Raw genomic sequence first — 20,928 nt, 5'->3', positions numbered from 1 at the left:
GGTGAGCTGTCCAAACAGAAGGGAGCCCGTCGGCCAGATGGCCAAGGCTGACGACGCACACCTCCCACACTGACAAGAAGGAGGTGTGCTTGTGACAAGGCACCTGGAACGAATTACGTTTCCACCTGCGAACCAAGTCAAGGCACAGTGGTGTGCCACTCAGCCTTTACCTGCTTCTCCCAATTTAATAGCTTGCAGAGCTAGAGAACAATATCCCAGCCAGGTGTTGACACTGTACAGCCACAGGGCCACCCACACTATGTCCCCTGCCCTGCGATGCCCACTTCCTACCCCTAGACCCACTGACCCGTCCTCCACTTCCCTACCTGTGGCACTGCATGGAGGTCTGTGGGAGGGGTTGTGGTATGGGAGGTTTAAGGGGGGCTTGGCTTCACTCGGAACAAGTTTGTTTCTGCTTTTCCTCTTTATTCCTGTGTTTTCACCCGCCTTCCTGTGCGTGGCCTGGGGATTGTTTGGAATTTCATTCTGTTTCCTGCGCGGTGCTTGCTGGGCCTCACTGTCCCTCCCCTGGAGTCCGGGAGGACGTCATCTTCCCATGCAGTGCCACAGGACCCTGAGACTGGGTGTTGTTGCTGTTGTTGGTTTGCTTTGCTTTTCCTTCTCTTGTTCCTTAGCCCATTGCTGCCTCTCCGTTCTGCTGGTGGGCACAGCTACTGAGCCTTTAAATTTTGGCTACTACATTTTTCATTTCTGAAATTTCCATTTGGTTCTTTTTTTTTCCTTGCCTACTTTCTGAGTTCTTTATTTTACCTGTTGAAGCAGTTACATCAGAGCTGTGCCTGACAGGCATTGTGACATCTCTGCCAGGCAGATGCAAAGTCCAGGCTGCCCACGCGGCCTCCTCCAACACCTCGCAGAATAGACACTGGGCAGCTCCTTGGGCCTGAGAAGGAATATGAATTCCAGTGACCAGCATGGACACGGGGCACCTCGTTATGTACAAACAAGGGGTCATCTTCACGCTCACTCCACAGGGGCCACGCACCTAGTTATGGCCTCACAGGGAACACCTAGGCCCCCACTCAGCATGACACATGTCCCCTCCTGTCCCAGCATTGGGGAGACTCGGCATGGAGTCAGCCCGCACTCGGCTCCTGCCTACGGCATCAGAGGACAGGACTCTCGGCGTCTGCGTGACCGCCCTCAGCTCTCCCGCCTCACTGCCTGGACATCCCCCTTCCTCCTGCGATTCATGGGCAAAGGAAGTTTTTTGGCTCCTGGCCTCGAGGCTGGAAGTCCAAGCACAGGCCGCTGGCTTCTGGTGAGGGCCTGACCTGGCAGAAGAGCCGCAGAATCTGCAGTCGGTGCAGAGAAGAGAGGGCAGACCCCGGCCTCGCTCCAGCCCCCACGGCCTCCTCTGTTCCCAAGGGCTCTCCTCCCACCACCTCAAGGTCCCACTTTATGTCGTGTTTGTGTGTGTGTGTGTGTATGTGAGTGTGAGTGTGTATGTGAGTGTGTGTGTGAGTGTGTGTGTGTTTGTTTTGTTTATGTCTGAGTGTGAGTGTGAGTGTGTGAGTGTGAGTGTATGTGTGTGTGAGTTTGTGTGTGTTTGTTTTGTGTATGTGTGTGGTGTGAGTGTGACTGTATGTGTGTGTGTGTTTTGTTTATGTCTGAGTGTGAGTGTGTGAGTGTATGTGTGTCTGAGTGTGAGTGTGTGAGTGTATGTGTGTGTGTGTGTGTGTGTTTTGTGTATGTGTGAGTGTGTGTGTGTGTACTGCTGGGGTTTGAACTCAGGCCTTGTGCATGTGAGGCAGGCACTCTACCAACTGAGCTGTGTCCCCAGCCCCCATTTTATGTTTGAATCCTGTTAAATTTCAAGCTGAGTTTTGGAGGGGACTTCACACCCCACCAAGGAAGTGACATGGAACTCTTCCACATGGCTGTCCTCATCCAGTGATGGTGACAGGGATTCAAGGATGGTCTGGCTCCTGTGGAGGGTGAAGGAGGGCACCCCCTCAGGCCCACACATCTCCACAGCCTCCACATCATGTGGCTTCACCAGTGCTGCTGCCCAACACCTACAAACAAGTGTCATGGCTTTGCAGCAAAACCCTGCTTGAGCTCTTTAAAAGCTGGCAGCTGGGAGTGGTTGTGCACACCTGTAATCCCATGGCTCAGGAGGCTGAGGCAGGAGGATCACAAGTTTGAGGCCAGCCTCAGCCACTTAGCAAGATACTCACCATTTAGTAGGATCTTATCTCAAAAAGGGCTGGGGATATAGCTCAATGGTACAGCGCCCCAGGACTCAACCCCCAGTACCGAAAAAAAAAAAAAAACAAAGCAAACTGGCTTTCTATTTTTCCATCCATCTCTAAAATTCAAATTGATTAAGTGAAGTGTCCAAGTAATCCGGTGTGTGCATATAGACATCAGCAACACTGTAAAGCCATTAGACAGTATTGTCAGCACAGTGGGCTCTCCACAGTCCACACTGTGGGTGCCACATCTGAGGATCCAAACAGCCCTGGGTTGAAATACTGGAATAAAGTGTTGGTACTGAGCATGTGCACAGTGATTCTTAAACAATCTAGCACACAGATATCTACATAGCCCTTAACATTGGATCAGGAACTGTAAGTGATCTAGAGATGAATTAACGCATACGGAACAACAGACATATAGGTAAGTCATATGCCAAGTGGACACCATTTAGATAAGAGACTTGAGCTTCCATGTTTTGGTCCCTCAGGTGTCCAGGAATCAATTCTCTGCAGACCCAGGGGTGGGGGACTAGCACCAGTTAAGATGCCAAATCCAGCCGGACAAGAACAAGTGTTTTGATGTCAGCAAAACTGACATTCTGCTCTCTCTCTCTCTCTTTCTTTCTTTCTTTCTTTTTTTTTTTTTTTGGTACTGGATATTGAACCCAGGGATGCTTAACTACTGAGCTACATCCCCAGCTCTTTTGACATTTTATTTAAGACAAGGTCTCGCTGAGTTGCTTAGGGCCTCACTTTCTTGCTGAGGTTGGCTCACAATCCTCCTGCCTCAGCCTCCTGAGCCGCTGGGATTACAGGTGTGTGCCACCGTGCCAGGCTGCTGTTTCTTTTGCTGATAGTTGGCATAGGGTTAGTGGCTTCTTGAGGCCTTCTGGGCCCACAGCAGAAGCTTTGTGTTCTCAATATGGAGGAGGGTCTCCTACTTATTTAATTTTAGAAGCCATGTGACCAGCTTGGCGAGAACAATTGTGAAATCATGAGGTGTAGGGCCATGTAAAGAAGAGCCATTGGAACCTGATGAAACATGGAATTTAGTGTCAGAAAACCCTTCCCATCCACTCTAGTTTTCTGGGTGACCTTACGACAAAAGCAAAAGGTGCATTGGACGCTTTGGATCTGTGAGTGCCTCCTAAAGCTGCAGCCATGGACACTCCTTGTCCAGGGACAGGCAGAGATCAGACGGAGATCAATAAACTCATGAAACGTTCAAAGACAGTCCCAGGCAACTGCTCTGTGAAGCTGCGGTGAGTGCTCACTGGTGGAACAGAAAGGTGTTCCAGGATGAATCCTCTCAATCTCTACGGGTCTGTAGTGACCCCAGGCCGGCAGATGCTGGAGACTTTACTCCTGCCTCCTGAGGTTACAATCTGATGCCACTGACCTGATATCTAGTGATGGCAAGTGTTTGCAATCAGAGAGATGCCTCTATTATTGCAAATCAAACGATTGTCAACATGCCAGAAACAAAACAGAACAAGATGTGGGTTGGTGGATGTTCAGCCTGGATCTGAATAGACTGGAGTGACCCACTCTGAGTGACACCCATGCAGGTTTCGGTGGCTCTCCAACAGGCAGCTGGACCCAAATCAGTGGGAGCCATCATCCCACTGTCCTGAGGGACTCTCCGATCCACACTCGATCTCCCCACCAGGAAGCACACTTTCCTGGCAGCAGCAAGGGCACCCATGCACTTCACAGAGGAGGCTGAAGCTCGGTGGTGCCCAGACCTTGATTTACATGGTCTCCTGAAGTATTGTTGTGTACTTCTGAACCATATGTAAAACAGCTATTTCAAAAGCTAGTGTCCAGACACAACTTGATTGTTGCTGCAGGCTTATTCTATGCCAATAGGAAAAGGTATCCTGGATGGGCTGGATGGCAGATCAGAGGCGCCCAGCACACACCTGCTTCTTTCTTCACCATGTGCAACGAGAACAACAGGCGTGGAGCCACAGGCAGAGGGTCGTGGGAAAGCTCTGGAGAGAGCCAGGGCCAGTTAGCAGGTGAAACCAGAAACTTTGGCTCTTAGAACAGTAAGAGAAACAGAGCACCCAGCACTGAGTGCCGGTGGCAAGGGGCTGGAGGTGGAGCAGCCCTTTGGCAGGAGCACAGATGAAGAGAGTCCTGGCGGTTCCCACAGGCACAGAGCCCAGCACACTGCAGACGTATGGTCCAGACAGCCGAGAGGCCTGGGACCTGCCCAGCCAGCTGGCACTGCAGGATCCGATCTCTGCACCCGGTATCCACACGGGGCCGACGCTGAGAGCCACCTGGAGAAGGGCACCGTGTCTGTGCCCAGTGCTGGGCGGGTCAGAAGCCCTGGTGCTTTCTGTCTCAGGTCTGCTCAGCAGGAGTCACTGACACAACTCTGCTGCGACCTGCGTGGGAAGGGGGTAGAATGGAGGGAAGGCCAGGTGCTTCCCTTCAGGGGCAGTCCCGGACCTGCAGAGGGAAGGGCTGTGTGGGACTCTACACAGGATCTAGGTCTGGGGGCTCCAGGATTGTGGGTGGAGGGTCTCACAGAACCTGCCACACACCAGCATGAACCTCTGTGGACCCGTGGCCTCTCCCCATCCCAGGGACGTGGAGAGAATCCTTACCAACAGGCAAAGCAGCGGAGAGGAAGAGCACCAGCCATGGATCCCGCCTGCAGTGCCCGGCCAAGGCAAGCAGCCCTGAGCCTCCATTCTATTGCTTTCTGTTTTTGTTTTTCTTTTCTCTCTCTCTCTCTCTCTCTCTCTCTCTCTCTCTCTCTCTCTGTCTCTCTCTCCCCCCCCTCTCCCCCCTCCCTCTCCTCTTTCCTTCTTATTTTCCTCCTGCTTTCTTTACCCTTTAAAAAATGTATTGAATATGATTAGCTGGGCATAGAGGCACAGGCCTGTAATCCCAGATACTCAGGAAGCTGAGGCAGGAGGATTATGCATCAGATCACACGGCAACTTGGCAAGACCCTGTCTCAAAATAAAAAAGACTGGGATGTAATTCAGCGTTAAAACGCCCCTGGGTTCAATTCCCAGTATGCCAACATTTTATTTTCAACTTTATTTCATCTTTGTATTTGATTCTATTTTTTCTTTCTTTTTTTCTTTATTTATTTATTTTTTATTTTTTTTTTATTGGTTGTTCACAACATTACAAAGCTCTTTACATATCATACTTCATACATTAGATTGAAGTGGGTTATGAACCCCCAATTTTACCCCAAATGCAGATTGCAGAATCACGTCGGTTGCACATCCACAATTTTACATAATGCCCTATTAGTAATTGTTGTATTCTGCTACCTTTCCTATCCCCTACTATCCCCCCTCCCCTCCCCTCCCTTCTTCTCTCTCTACCCCATCTACTGTAATTCATTTCTCTCCTTGTTTATTTTCCCATTCCCCTCACAACCTCTTATATGTAATTTTGTATAGCAATGAGGGTCTCCCTTCATTTCCATGCAATTTTCCTCTTCTCTCCCTTTCCCTCCCATCTCATGTCACTGATTAATGTTACTCTTTTCTTCCTACTCTTCCTCCCTGCTCTGTTCATATTTGCTCTCATTATATCAAAGAAGACATTTGGTATTTGTTTTTTAGGGATTGGCTAGCTTCACTAAGCATAATCTGCTCTAGTGCCGTCCATTTCCCTGCAAATTCTATGATTTTGTCATTTTTTATTGCTGCATAGTACTCCATTGTGTATAGATGCCACATTTTTTTTATCCATTCATCTATTGAGGGGCATCTGGGTTGGTTCCACAGTCTAGCTATTGTGAATTGTGCTGCTATGAACATCGATGTGGCAGTATCCCTGTAGCATGCTCTTTTAAGGTCTTCAGGGAATAGTCTGAGACGGGCAATAGCAGGGTCAAATGGTGGTTCCATTCCCAGCTTTCCCAGGAATCTCCAAACTGCTTTCCAAATTGGCCGCACCAATTTGCAGTCCCACCAGCAATGTACAAGTGTACCCTTTTCTCCACATCCTCACCAGCACTTGTTGTTGTTTGACTTCATAGTGGCTGCCAATCTTACTGGAGTGAAATGGTATCTTAGGGTGGTTTTGATTTGCATTTCTCTGACTGCTAGAGATGGTGAGCATTTTTTCATGTACTTGTTGATTGATTGTATATCCTCCTCTGAGAAGTGTCTGTTCAGGTCCTTGGCCCATTTGTTGATTGGGTTATTTGTTATCTTATTGTCTAATTTTTTGAGTTCTTTGTATACTCTGGATATTAGGGCTCTATCTGAAGTGTGAGGAGTAAAAATTTGTTCCCAGGATGTAGGCTCCCTATTTACCTCTCTTATTGTTTCTCTTGCTGAGAAAAAACTTTTAAGTTTAATTAAGTCCCATTTGTTGATTCTTATTGTTAACTCTTGTGCTATGGGTGTCCTATTAAGGAATTTGGAGCCCGACCCCACAATCTGCAGATCGGAGCCAACAAATCCTCAATAAAATTCTGGCAAATCGAATACAAAAACACATCAAAAAAATTGTGCACCATGATCAAGTAGGATTCATCCCTGGGATGCAAGGATGGTTCAACATACGGAAATCAATAAATGTTATTCACCACATCAATAGACTTAAAGATAAGAACCATATGATCATCTCGATAGATGCAGAGAAAGCATTTGACAAAGTACAGCATCCCTTTATGTTCAAAACATTAGAAAAACTAGGGATAACAGGAACTTACCTTGACATTCTAAAAGCTATCTATGCTAAGCCTCAGGCTAGCATCATTCTGAATGGACAAAAGTTGAAGGCATTCCCTCTAAAATCCGGAACAAGACAGGGATGCCCTCTATCTCCACTTCTATTCAATATAGTTCTCGAAACACTGGCCAGAGCAATTAGACAGACGAAAGAAATTAAAGGCATAAAAATTGGAAAAGAAGAACTTAAATTATCACTATTTGCAGATGACATGATTCTATACCTAGAAGACCCAAAAGGGTCTACAAAGAAACTACTAGAACTAATAAATGAATTCAGCAAAGTGGCAGGATATAAAATCAACACGCATAAATCAAAGGCATTTCTGTATATCAGCGACAAAACTTCTGAAATGGAAATGAGGAAAAACACTCCATTCACAATATCCTCAAAAAAAAAATAAAATACTTGGGAATCAACCTAACAAAAGAGGTGAAAGATTTATACAATGAAAACTACAGAACCCTAAAGAGAGAAGTAGATGAAGAAAAATATACGCTGTTCATGGATAGGCAGAACTAACATCATCAAAATGGCGATATTACCAAAAGTTCTCTATAGGTTTAATGCAATTCCAATCAAAATCCCAACGGCATTTCTTGTAGAAATAGATAAAGCAATCATGAAATTCATATGGAAAAATAAAAGACCCAGAATAGCAAAAGCAATTCTAAACAGGAAGTGTGAATCAGGCGGTATAGTGATACCAGATTTCAAACTATACTACAGAGCAATAGTGACAAAAACAGCATGGTACTGGTACCAAAACAGGCGGGTGGACCAATGGTTTAGAATAGAGGACACAGAGACTAATCCACAAAGTTACAACTATCTTATATTTGATAAAGGGGCTAAAAGCATGCAATGGAGGAAGGATAGCATCTTCAACAAATGGTACTGGGAAAACTGGAAATCCATATGCAACAAAATGAAACTGAATCCCTTTCTCTCGCCATGCACAAAAGTTAACTCAAAATGGATCAAGGAGCTTGATATCAAACCAGAGACTCTGCATCTGATAGATGATTCTATTTTTTCTTACCCTTTTTTCCCTAGGGGTTGAAGCCCAGTCCTCGCACATCCGGGTGCTCGGCCACTGAGCCACACCCCGGCTCAGCCCTGCGTCCAGCTCCAGGCGTCGCCAATCCTGCCTGAGCCTTCAGCTCAACCACAGGGACTGAAGCTTCCAGCCAAGTGGGCACAGTCACCCCCGTGACAGCAAGAAGAAACGAGACAACTGTGGCGACTGCCACCCCCGTGAGGGTCCTTGGCTTCTGTGAATCCTACTCCCCATCAGATAGTGCCTCACCAACAAGACCCAGTGCCGCGGGAGAGCAGATGAGCACCGGGAAGAAATCAGAGACCAGGGCCAACTGGTGGTGCTCACAGAGCAGAGGATGGACTGACCAGCCCCAGGGGTCCAGCCAAGTGGAGAGGAGCCATAGCAGCAGATCCACGAAGGCGAGCGCCAGAGGGTCCTGAAAGTCTGCACGCTAATGAGTTGGAACCTCGAAGAAGTGGACGGATTCCTGGGCACATGACCTACCAAAACTGAACCAAGAGGATATTTTTTAAAAGCCCCAATAAATCAATAACAAACAATGAGATCGAAGCAGGAGTAAAACACTGCCCAGAGGCTTCACAGTACCTGACTTCAAAACACCGCAGGTCCGCAACAAGGCCACAGGAGCTGGCCGCAAGGAGGCCAGGAGACCAGAGGGGCCCGGCCCAGGACCCAGAAATGAACCTCTGCCCCTGGAGCCGCAGGCTACTGACTGCGGTGCCAACGACCCAGGGAGCCAGGACGGTTCCTCCACAGACGGCGCTGGGCAAAGGGGCATCCATGAGTAGGGGACCAGGGCTTGAGCACCTCAGTCGCCCTGTGCAAACCAACTCAAAATGGATCCCAGACCTTCATATAAGACCCAGAATCTGAAGCCACTGGACGAAAACCAAAGGGGAAACACTTCAAGATACTGGCCCAAGCAGTGATTTCCTGGGTAGGACTTCAACAGCTCAGGGACAAAAGCAGGAATTGACAAACAGAATGACATTAAATTGAGACCTTTCCCCTCAGCTAGGACACAATCTGAAAGGAAAAGAGGCAACCTGTGGACAGGAGGAAATGCCGGCCAGCTCTCAGCTGACAGAGCGTTCGTGTCCAGAATACAGACATGAAGAGCTCAACAAACAGAACAGCAAGTCGTCCCATCGAAAAAAATGGGAAAGTACTCTCAATAGACACGTAAATATACGAAAAAGATGATCTGCATCTTTGGCATGAGGGAAATGCAAATCAGAACTACACTGAGTCCACACCCCAGTGAGGGTGGCCATGATGAAACAAATGCTGGCAGGAAGCGAGAAAGAAAGCCTCATACATCTGGGAGCTGGAGTCAGGGAGGACGAGCCGGAAAGCAGCGTGGAGGTTTCCCCAAAACCCAACAGAGCTGCCAGGCTCCAGCTCTCCCACTCCTGGCCTCTCTCCGCAGGAGATGGAGTCAGGGTGCACACCAGTCTTACCATGGCACTCTGCGTGACGGCCAAGTCATGGAGTCAGCCCAGGTGCCCGTCAACAGCAATGGGAGCTGGATTCCCCTGCGTGGAGTGGGCTACTGAGAAACATGGTGAAAAATCAGACAACACAGAAAATAGTTATAGAGTGGGGGCAGGCAGCTCTTCGACCTTAAGGGTCGAGCATTAGCTGTATGGGGGAACTTCAAAGGCTTCCTACAGAATGTTCTTAACCAATTAAGGTAGGAGATGGACTGTCCAGTTCCCAGTGGGTCCCACCCAACTCCAGAGCTACGAGATCAGTCTTCCTAGCGGATGGGAGACAGAGGTCACATGCATTGTGCAATCCACTAGGTGGGAGGAGCCACAGAACAGCTTGCAAAGCCAAACCAAAATCTCTTTGGCTCCAAGGCGGAATGAAGGCACTCAAATAGCTCAGGGTGGTTCCCCACACAATGTGGTATATTATCCAGCTGTGAAGAAGGACAAAAGCCTGTCCTTGGCAGGAAAGTGGGTGGAACTGGGGGAGACTGATGGGAGGTGTTCACCGAGTGCAGCATCATGGTGACAAGCGGAGGCAGACACAGACAACGTGCGTGGTTTCTCCCATGCAGAAACAAAGACCTGAAAATACAAGAGACACTCCAGGGGCTAGGAAGGGTTGGGGGAAGGGGGACGGGTGGGGCTTCGCATGGCAGGAGCGTGACATGTGCAGGTGCACAGTGGGACCCTTCGCTGTGCAGCTGACGCCTGTGGACAGCGGTGCTGAGCAGTCCTCAGATTAAAAAAAGAGAGAGCTTCCTGGGTCCTGCTCCTCTGTCCCCACCCCTGGACAGAGCCCACCTCGGACAGAGTCCTCTGCCAGGGATGGACACTGGTGATCTGGCACTTGCTATTTGGCCTTTGTGTCACCAGCACAAAGGGAGCATGTAAGCCCTGAGGTGGCCTAAAATGGGCCTTGCACCCCATCCCTCTTCCTGAGTGGAGAAACTGATGGTCTCCATGAGGGCCGGCGCGGAGCCTGTCATCCGCGTACCCTGCCGAGGGGGCGTCGTGGGCCAGGGTCTGCTGGCAACACACCATTTCCTCTGGAGGCTTGGGGGGCATTAGAGGGACGAGTCCTTTGTTTGTCACTTGGTAGAATAGTGCTTGGATCGTAGTAAACACACACTAAACATCAGGATTCTTACGGTTGACACCGAAAAATCAAATTCTACCCAAGTACATTGTGTGCTAAATATGGTCAGTACCAGACACTGCGCAAGACTGTTCAAGAATAAAGATGGCACTGAAGTGGCCCCCTTTCTCCTCAGAAAAGCCCTCTTCACCATGGCTGATTTTGGGACTGTCAGCAAAAGAGTCTCTGTGAAGGAGTCCAATGTAGATAAACTTCCTATTTTTGTGTCGCCCTGTTTACTTGGCCACTGGACGAGAAGATACCAGAACTCCAGGTGCTGGGCACCCCCTTACTAGTTTTCACAAACGTATCCAGTACAGTACTTTGAAGAAATGTGCAAACAGGCCTCTGGCCTTGAGCTGGGCTTCACAGAGATGTCTACATTTTAAGATAAGTTACAATTGGGCTCATGGTAACAGCTGCAGGGGGAGGAGAGAAAGGGGAGAAGAAGCTCTCCCCCTCTCAGGTGTTGTCCTGGAAGAGTTAACTTGCCCAGAACAGTGAGAGAAAAAGCTGCTTTTATGTGAACTACTGCAGACTGTGAACTTCTGAGCTCCTCCCCTCACAGGCTGGGTATAAAACTCTGAAACTCCCTGAACTCGGGGTTCAGGGAATTGATGGATCCCAGTAAAAGCTGTGCCCTCTGAACCTGGCTGCAGCCCAATGAAACTGTCTCCTGCTGTCTTCGGAGCCTTGCCGCATCTGTCCCTACCACAGCACCACAGGCCAAGACTACTCTAAAGGACCTGTCACACTTTTCTAAAGATTTTTAGATATTACAGAGAGAATAAGTAGAATAATTAGAAAATAACACACCATTTCCCATATGAATCTCGACATCAACCAGGGGTCAGGGATTCCCAGCATCGGGAATTTTTATAAAATTTAGAATATATCCAGTCCAACCACCCAACAAACACATGCTTTCCCAAGGCCCTAAAAATACAGAAGCCTGGAGAAACGGAGGGCAGAGAGAAGCCCCGTGTGGGTGGTGGGTCCTAAGTGCGCGGCGTGGGCGGGTGATGAGCCTCTGAGCGAGAATGACGGCTGAGTATTGAGGGGCTGCAGGGGAACATGCCCCATGACACATCAGCAATGTCATCTGCCCACCCATCCTTCCCCACCCTCTAGGAACTCATCCCCCAGCTTCCTGACGCCGCCACCAGCCAAGGACTCCTCACAGGGTGGCCACCTTCACCATGACCTGGGCACAGGGAGTGCTCCAAGGAAAGGGTGGGGCTGAGATGCAGTCTCCCCCCTTTTCCTTCAAAACCGTGTGAGCCTGTGAGAAAGAACCTTCCTCACCAGGTGATGACTGTAAAGCTGGCTTGTGTAAGTCAGCCACCACCATCTGCCCGGGAAAACCATAAGGCACAAAGTGATAGATGACTTACACCTGTCAACCTACCAGTCGGAATCAGGAGCACCTGGACTCAGGGCCGTCCTAAATCATGTCAGGAATACCAGCCTCTGGAGTCTACCAACCTCACCAGGGGCAATCCCCTCACCACAGACCCATAAAAGGAGGAACCCCACAGGACTGTCCACAGCGGCACCCTGACCCCATCACCTGGTCACTACCATGAGCCCCAGCAATGACCCTCCCATGTCCTGCGCCCCAGGCTCCACTCTCCTGCCCATGACGCTCATGCCCAGCCCACTCCAAGTGGACAATCTCAAACCGACACTGCCCTCCGTGGAGACCCTCTGCCTTGACGACTCTGCAGAACTGCTTGGCTAAGATCCTCACCTGACCACCCACAGTGGCTCTGTGACTCTGCCTTCAAGCCTCTGCCTGTGCTCCTGGCTCAGCATCCTGTGATCTTTTCTTCTCTTTCTTAGTCTATGTATGCCATCGTGTGAAGTCTCCTCTGTGACTTGAGAGTTAGAGATGTTAGAAGTGAAGGCTGTAATAGAAGAACGCGTCACCTGCTGGTGACCGTCAGCCGAGCATTCGGTGACCTGCCACTGCTAGGTGGTGCAGCCTGTGACATGATGGTTCCCAGTGAATCCTGCCATTGTGGAAAGACACGTTGGGGGTGTGTGTTGATGGCACAGCCATCTCAGGACGCTGGGGTTTGGGATCTGAAGTTGCTGAGTCAGGTGAGTCCTTCCAGAAACAAGCCTGGGGACAAAGGCTTTGATGCAGGCCACCAGCTACACTGCTCCCAGAAAGCCCTGACACGAGGTGGGAATGGGGACAGGGAACAGAGAGACTCCGGAGGATGTGCAACGAGGTCACTTGCCGGTGGTCAGCTGGAAACATGGGAACGGACCTCAGTCAGCCCAGCACAGGGGAAGAAGCAGGGGTCCTGAGATGCCCAGCCCCAGGGCTCGGCCTGCCAGGCGCTGGCTCTCCAGAGAGGAAGACGCTGCTCACACCACTGGGTGCTGCATGGGAGCCAAACCTTTAAATTGCCTGAAAATCTTATGGCCTCTTATAACATAAAAGAAAAAGGTGTTCTCCCTCAGGACAAAGGAGATGGGCCTGGACATTATCACGGTTTCTATTTGGATGCAGCGTGTGATCTCAGTGATTCTAAATCGTGTGACTTTGTCCAGGGACAATGCCAAGCAGTGTTTTATGCAATTTGAAAGAGCTGCACTCAAAGCCGTCAGTTCGATCCAGGCCCAGGGAAGACAGCCCCCAGGAAGACTTCGAGGGCTAGGGAAGCAGCAGGCACCCTCGGCCGAACATCGTGACATGGGCCACACTCAGAGCAAGTGTCCGCACTGGGGTCAGCCGTCCCCTGCGAGAATCCTAACAGGAAACAACCTGCATGTGAGGCTGCCCTGTGTTAATACAAAAGGCAACAAAGTCCTGCTTTGAAACAACAAACACAAAGAAACCAGTGAAACGGCGTGAGAAAGCTTTATGACTAACAAAACAGCCCTGTTAAGGAGAGGGTAACACATGCATGTGTTCAAATCAGAGCTAAGGTTCATTCAAGGGCATTTAGGTGGTATTTGCTGCAGATGGGGAAAGCATCTCTAGATAATAGAAAAACACAGAGAGGGAAGGAAAAGTGTGCGGAAGAACAGGATGATGCATCTGAAATTCAACCAGAATTAGGTATAACTTTGTGCTTCTCAAATGTGTAAGAACAGGCCAGTGGGCCTGCACCGGGGAACAAGAACTTTGGTCATCAGGGGTGAGATTGATAACCACAATGAAAGCCACAGCATTAGTAATAAAGGGATCAATGACACACACAAATATATTTACAGATCATTGCCTCAACTTGAGGCCTGCAAAGGCCCAGATGTATCACTGCTTTCAAATTTATTTATAGATCCATGTCCTAATGTGATAAACAGTTGACTTGTAAACTAAAAATACTGAAGAGCACAACACAAAACTACGGCTTTTTTTCCTTCTCCGAACTGTGCAAGAGATGTCAGCACAGGCCGCTGGTGCGTACAGGGACAACTCTTACTCATCTGATGAATGGGATGAGCAGTGTCAGAGATGAGCTACCCCTCAGCCAGCCCCTGACGAACCACGGCTCCAGGCCTGGGGACACGCTCAGCCGAGACGCTGAAGTTTCACTGGACGCTCTGTCCACAGAAGTGTCCTTCCCCAGGTCTAACACGCTCACTCTGCTGCTGGCCGAGCTTGGGGGGGGGGTGAACCTCCCAGTTCTTGTTTTAGCCATTATTCCACAGGCGATTAATACACTAAGAGGAAAGGTGTGTCCAGCTCTCGGTCCATCCAGGTGTGAGCTGCCTGGCACACTCCCCGAGTCAGCCCGGCCTCTCCCTCCAGTGTCCACCCGGTTGTCATGGGCTGCTGCATGAGGAGTCGAGGCCCTGGAATGGAAATGGGTGGCTGTGGCAGGTTGACTAAGACCGTCTGGGCCTCCTCTTCAGACTCCAAGTCTGACCAGGGAGACAGGTGAGCGCAGAGGAAGCCTCCCAGCAGGGTGCTTGTCGGTGTGGGGGAGCGGCAGGGGCAGAAGCAGGGATGACCACCACGGGCAGAGTCAAGGCTGATCAGGCCCAGGGGCCAGGGCTCCACCAAAGGGCAACCAGGAGCCGGAGGCCAGAGCGTATCGGTCCTGCAAAACATAGTCCACGGGAGAAAGGAAGGTCCTGCACTCCAGCCAGGAGTGGCACTGGTTTGGAAGACCTAGAGCAGGGGAAGGGCAGGGAAGACAGGTTGGAGAGAGCTGTGGCAGCCAGGAGCCTGGGGATGGTCATAGGCAGGACCGTGGATGAGCGCAGCTCTGGAGGGAGACACTGCTGGAGCGTTCCCCTCAGGGTGGGCAGATGGCTGCCCCAGAAGGACCTGAGGATACACACACGTCCCTGGGGGTGGCAGGGTACAGGGCGGACACTGAAGAAGGGGTTTGCTGAGCTCTGGGCTGCTCCCAGAGGCTGGCTTCTCTCTCCTGTGGGCAAAGATGAAAACACGTGAGACGCCTTGGGTGGCTGGGGGTCCGGCACTCACTGCCCTGGGAGTGCAAATCAGCACAATTCGGGGGTCAGCAATTTGGCATTGTCTGTTAAGTTTAGAAATACCATTCATACGCTTTCCCTAAGCAACCTCCCTGGTGAGATCCTCCTGAATCTTCGCCAACTCTGCAGGCGCTCCCGCGGGGCGTGCTATGTGTGTCTTAACAGGAGACTGTCAAATCTTGGCACCCGCCACGCCCCGCCCCGCGCTCGCTCTCGCCCGGAAGTCTCGCCGCGGCGGAAGTTGTGGTCCGAGATCGTCCTGGAAAATGGCGGCGTCCGTGACCGCGACAGCGGCCAGCTCGGGAGGCGGCCGAAGGCGAGTAGTTCGTAAGAAGCGCGGCGGCGGGCGCGGCGGCGAGGGCGCTCTGCAGCGGCTGCGGGTGGCCGTGGAGGGGTTCGTGCGGGCCACCTCCGGGGGAGAGGCCGAGGGGCGCGGCGCCGCGGTGCGCTCCCGGTCGGGCGGCAGGAAGAGCCGCCAGGAGCTGCGGAGGGAGAAGCGGCAACTGAGGAAAGCGCGGCACCTGCAGAGGACCGCGGGCGCCTCGGCGGGGAAGTAGGAGGGCAGCGCGGGGGAGCCCGCGCCGCCCCCGGCCCAGGCCTCGGCCCCCGCCAAGGGCACGCCGTCCCCGTCCGTGGCCACGGCTGTCCCCGAGGCCGCAGCCCCAGCCAAGGCCCCGGCTCGCCCGGGCCAGGCCACCCCCGCCGCCGCCGCCGTCGCCCGCAAGCGGGCGCTTCTCGCGGCCAACGAGGAGGAGGACCGGGAGATCCGCCAGCTGGAGCGCTGCCTAGGCCTGAGCAAGCGCAGGAAGAGGGCCTAGGGCAGCGCCGTGCCGCCCGGCTTCGCGCGACGGGCTGGACTACATCCTGGGCGTGCTGGGGTCGGGGGCCGGCGGGCTGCACGCGAGCAGCGGCGACGAGGAGGAGGAGGAGGAGGAGGCGGGCGCGCCGCTCCCCGAGAGTGACCTGGACAGCGACTCGGAGCCGCAGAGTGCGGAGGACGCCGAGGACGCCGCGGAGCCCGAGCCGGACAGCCGGGAAGAGCCCGAAGGCGGGGCGCAGGAGAAAGCTGGGAGGAAGAGAGTCCGTTTCGCAGAAGACGGAGAAGAGAGGGCAGGCTCTTCGGGGGCGGACGGCACGACCCCGCAGGTACCGCGGAACTTCCCTGGGTCCGGGGATGGCCGTCAGCCCCGGAGCCAGTGCACTGCAGTGGGGCGCTCGGGGTGTGTTAAACAGTCAGTAGAAACAGCTGCGCCGAGTTGGTAGTTCTGTGTATGAATATGCACATAGCAAGGGAAATGTGAGGTTTGTCCAGTGTACTTTTTCTTTTTTTTTTTTGCGATTATATTATTCTCTTTTTTCAAGGAGAGGCTTTGTGAAAGTGGCGAAAAGTACATCCCACCTCGGCTGCGGCCAGCCCAGGAGACTGTGGACGAGCGCAAGAAGGAGGAGTTAGAAAGGCTGAAGAAACACGTCAAAGGCCTAATTAACAGGTGACCTTCCAGAGTTGTTGCGCTCTCTTCCTTGGAGCAATGCTCTGTTTCTAAAACACGGAAACTGTCCCAGAAGTGCATTTTAATTCCCATTCCCAGATCAAAATGACTCAACTGCTGAGAAATATTTTAATCTTATTTTCATGTTAACATTTGACCCCAAATGACTTGCCTTTTGTGCAACACCCAGACAAAAATGTCCAGTGATGAAAAATGAATATTTGTAATTGGTTAAATATTCCCTTGAAAGAGATTTTATATAGGGAAAGTCAGAGGTTTTGTGTCTCTCTCTTTTTTTCTTTCTTCTTCTGGCATAGCTATGTCTTTTTTAGCATTCAATTAGTAACAAAAGAAAAAAGCCATAGAATTTAAAAAGATGTTGCATCATGCAGGATTTGCCTAAAGCATGATTTATTTTTGAACTAGATGGTCATGCCTTTTAAGGCCCTCAAATATGGAGATATTTTGACATGTCATTTCTGTATACTGTGTCCTGTACAATTTGTACACATGTGTATTTTTTTGGTTTGTTTTTGGAATAGAAGCCAGGTGGTTTTGCTTTTTGTTTTTAATGAATCCCCAAAAATATGTATTGAAAAAGAAGTTCCTAAATCCTGCTTGAGGAATCTAAACTATTACAAATGCAAAACAATTATGAATAAATTTGTTGTCCTCAAAGAAAAAGCTGCTGATTTCATCTAACTTGCAAAAGAAAAGACAGCCCACATAATAGCATTCCTCAAATGATAGCAATGGATTCATTGGACACTTAGTAGGCACTCAACCCCTCAAATAAATAAACTGAATTCATAGGAACCCCAGTAACTCTATAGGGTGGAAGTCTTGCCAAATGTTTGTATGTAGACATTATGCTCTCACAAATGACTAGATGGTGAATATTTATTTGAAAAACTTCAAGAAAGCCTGGTGCACATTGAGGCTAATGAAAGACCTTTGCTTTAAGTCAGTCTTTCCATTTACGAAAATGTTTTTACACTGGGGGCTCTGTTCAGAAGTGGAAAATTTCTTAATGGATGAATGATTTGCTGACTTAGCTGACACTATCGAATGCTTTCATAATGGGACCCATTAATAAATGTCCTCAGATGAAATGGCATTGTAAACTTAGGCTGGGATATCTGCATTTTAAACATTAGAGCAAAGATCTTTTTTTTTTTTGGGCAAAATAAAACCACACATTGGTTGCACTGTTAAAATCCCAACCCAAACTGAGCTTTCAACATGTGGTTTAATTATTTAAGCTTTTTCATCCCAGGTCCTATGCTACAGAAGGGACATTAATATTAACATACCTCATAGTGGTGATTTGAGGATTAAATCATATAAACGCAATGTTTACAGAGTAGGCTTTCAACAAACATTGGTTGTTTCGGTTATTATTTGCTAAGATTTTTCTCAATCAGAATATTTAATATTGTGGAAACACACAACTATTATATTTCTGCCTTCAATACTGTCACATTCCTTTTGATTCTACCTTTTTTGGCCTCTGTATTTTACATATACATACATAAAATACAGTGTTTAGAACTTAAAATAATTTTATTATTTATGAAAATTATGTTTCAGGTACTGCTCTGGATAATGCTGGAACTCAGCCACACCAATTTGTCGACATATTGGTTTTGGCTGTTTTCCTGCTATAAGGCAGTTAGGCTGTTGTACAGAGACTGCATGACCCACAAAGCCTATAATATCTACAATCTGTCTCTTACAGAGGAGTCAGCAGCTGCTGGTGTACATCCATACTCTTCACTATCACATTGTGGTTGGTACTTCTCACAGTCTTTGAACACCTGGGAACCATCTCTAGTGCTCAAGGAGAAGGTCTGGTGGGAAGTGCTGATGTTCCTATCTGAGTGATGGCACCGACTAATTTGCTTCAATGGGTTTAGGAAGAGTCTCCTGCCTGCCACACAGGCCAAACCAAGAGCACCCAAGTAGGATCTAGAGCATGTGCTGCTTTGTGCCTGGGACATCTTGGTGCTTATTAGACAGCTTCATTAAGCATACTTTCCCCTATCATACACTTCTGGCTTCTTTGTAATTTTAGTTTTGCTATTCTCTAAATATTTTGGTGCATCTATTATTTTATCTTATGATGTCTACTACTTTGCTATGCTGTACCTAGACATTAACATTTAATTGAACGGCAGGATGGGTCAAATCAGAATTAAAAAAGAAAAAAGTTTTCTCCAACAAGAAGTTTTTCCAATGAGCTGCAGGGTCTTTATTCAACTATTTAAATAGGTTTTCTAAAACCTATTAACCTGAATTAGGTTTTCTAATTGCCATTTTTTCTTTTTCTTTAAAGCTGTGTTGATTTTACTGATTTCAGCATCCAATTGTTTTCTTTTTCTTTTCCTTTCATTGATCTCCTGGCTCATTCTTTGGGTAAGCCCTATTTTATTCTTCATTTAAAGAAAGAGAACATTAAAGAACAAGAATTTTTAACTGAATTCTGTATATGTGGGATGTGTGTGTGTGTGTGAGTGTGTGTGTGTGTGTGTGTACTGGGGATTGAAACTAGGTCCTTGCACATGCTAGGCAAACACTCACTGTACCACTGAGCTACATCTCAGATTTTTTTTTTTTTTTAACAGAGGGTCTCATTAAATTTCCCAGGCTAGCCTTGAACTTTCAATCCTCCTGCCTTAGCTGCCCAAGTAGCTGGGCTTAATGATATAGGCAACTGTGCCCACCCTGATACCCATTAAATGAAAGAAAGAAAACTTTAACGTGAGCATTCACCCTCATGATTATTTAGACTTAAGTGCAAGTGTTTGCACACTTGCTTACAGTAGCTCACATCTCATCTTCAGGAGTCTGGATAGAGCTCCCTTAGTACTGGCAGCAAGCATCACACAGCTCCCTTTCAAAATGGAGAGTTAGTGAATCTTACTGTTAGCTTTGGTCAGCTTCCTATCACTGGAAAAATACCTGAGACAACTCAACTCGAAGGAGGAAATGTTATTCTGGCTCATAGTTTCAGAAGTTTCAGGCCATGGTCACTTAACCCTTTTCCTTTGGTCCTAAAGCAAAGCAGAGAATCTAGGTGGGGTGTTCATGATGGAGCATACTGCTCACCTCATAGTGGCCAGAAAGAAAAGAGGGATAAGCTAGAGCTTAAACCCCCTTCAAGGGTACACCCCCAGTGACCCAACTTCCTCCCACCAGGGCCCACCTCCTAAAGGTTCTATCTCCCAATAGTGCTACCGGCTGGGGACCAGGTTGTGAACACACAGGGGACACTTCAGAGTCCAACCATAATAATCATAAAACATCAAATGAGAGAAATTGTGAAAATAACTTCCATCTGGCTGAATCTTAGCTGCATTTTGTGCTCCCTGCTTTTTTTGTGAACCCGACTCTGTGTGTATGAGTTAATAAATATCCTGGAAGTGCCAGGAAACAGACAGACATTAGACTTCTCAGGCTGACAGGACCCTGAAACAAGTTGACGTCATTTGCTTGGGTTACTTCAGGCCAGGTCCACTTGATATGCCCTTATTCTAGTTGACATCATAATGTGAATACATCATGGGGATAAAGAGTCTGCAAGTGGCACTGACCTGAACCTGAAACTTCTCTCGGAGCAAGAATTATCTATTGCTGTTTTTTTTTTTATCCCAGCCTAAGGAGGTAGGTATGTTGTTATGAACATGCTTGTTCACCCACCTAACATTTACTGAGCACCAGCCATTAAGGTCTCGGGTATAAAAATGAATCAAGACATCTTTCTTTAGCTCCCTCAAGGTATTCAGTGTCTAGGAGACAGGCAGACCTGTAAATCATTCTCTAAGGGATGTAGCACCTGCCATGACAGATCTATGGGCAAGGAGCTTTGCCTTTGCAATGAGAGACTTCCTGTAGGAGAAAATATTCATGCTAAGAATGCAGAGCTATGCAGGAGTAACCAGGACAATAAGGATAAATCATTCCAGAGAGAAGTTGGTGTACACTGGAGCCTAAAGATCCTCCCCCAGCCTTGTGCCAAATGACATATCCTTGTGCAGTCCCCAATCTTTGAGACTCAGCTGGCTGTTTGAGTAAGTCTAGGTGGGAGTTCATAACCCACTTGAATCATTCTGTGAAATATGGTATATTAAGAACTATGTAATGTTTTGAACAACCAACAATAAAATTTAAAAAAAAAGTTGCTTTGTGACTTCCTAAGCTACATCTTAAGAAATCTTATGATTTCTACCTGGGATTCTTCAAATTATAACTTTTGAGATGTTCCCTCTTGGGACCTGTCACAGACATGCGCCTCTTTGGGGCCCTACTGCCATGAGAGGTTTGAGCAAGGTGGCTAAGCTGTGGAGGA

The sequence above is a fragment of the Spermophilus citellus genome (assembly GCF_964194105.1).
Source record: "Spermophilus citellus genome assembly, contig: SCAFFOLD_147, whole genome shotgun sequence".
NCBI lineage: Eukaryota > Metazoa > Chordata > Mammalia > Rodentia > Sciuridae > Spermophilus > Spermophilus citellus.
Note: the sequence above shows the minus strand (reverse complement) of the source record.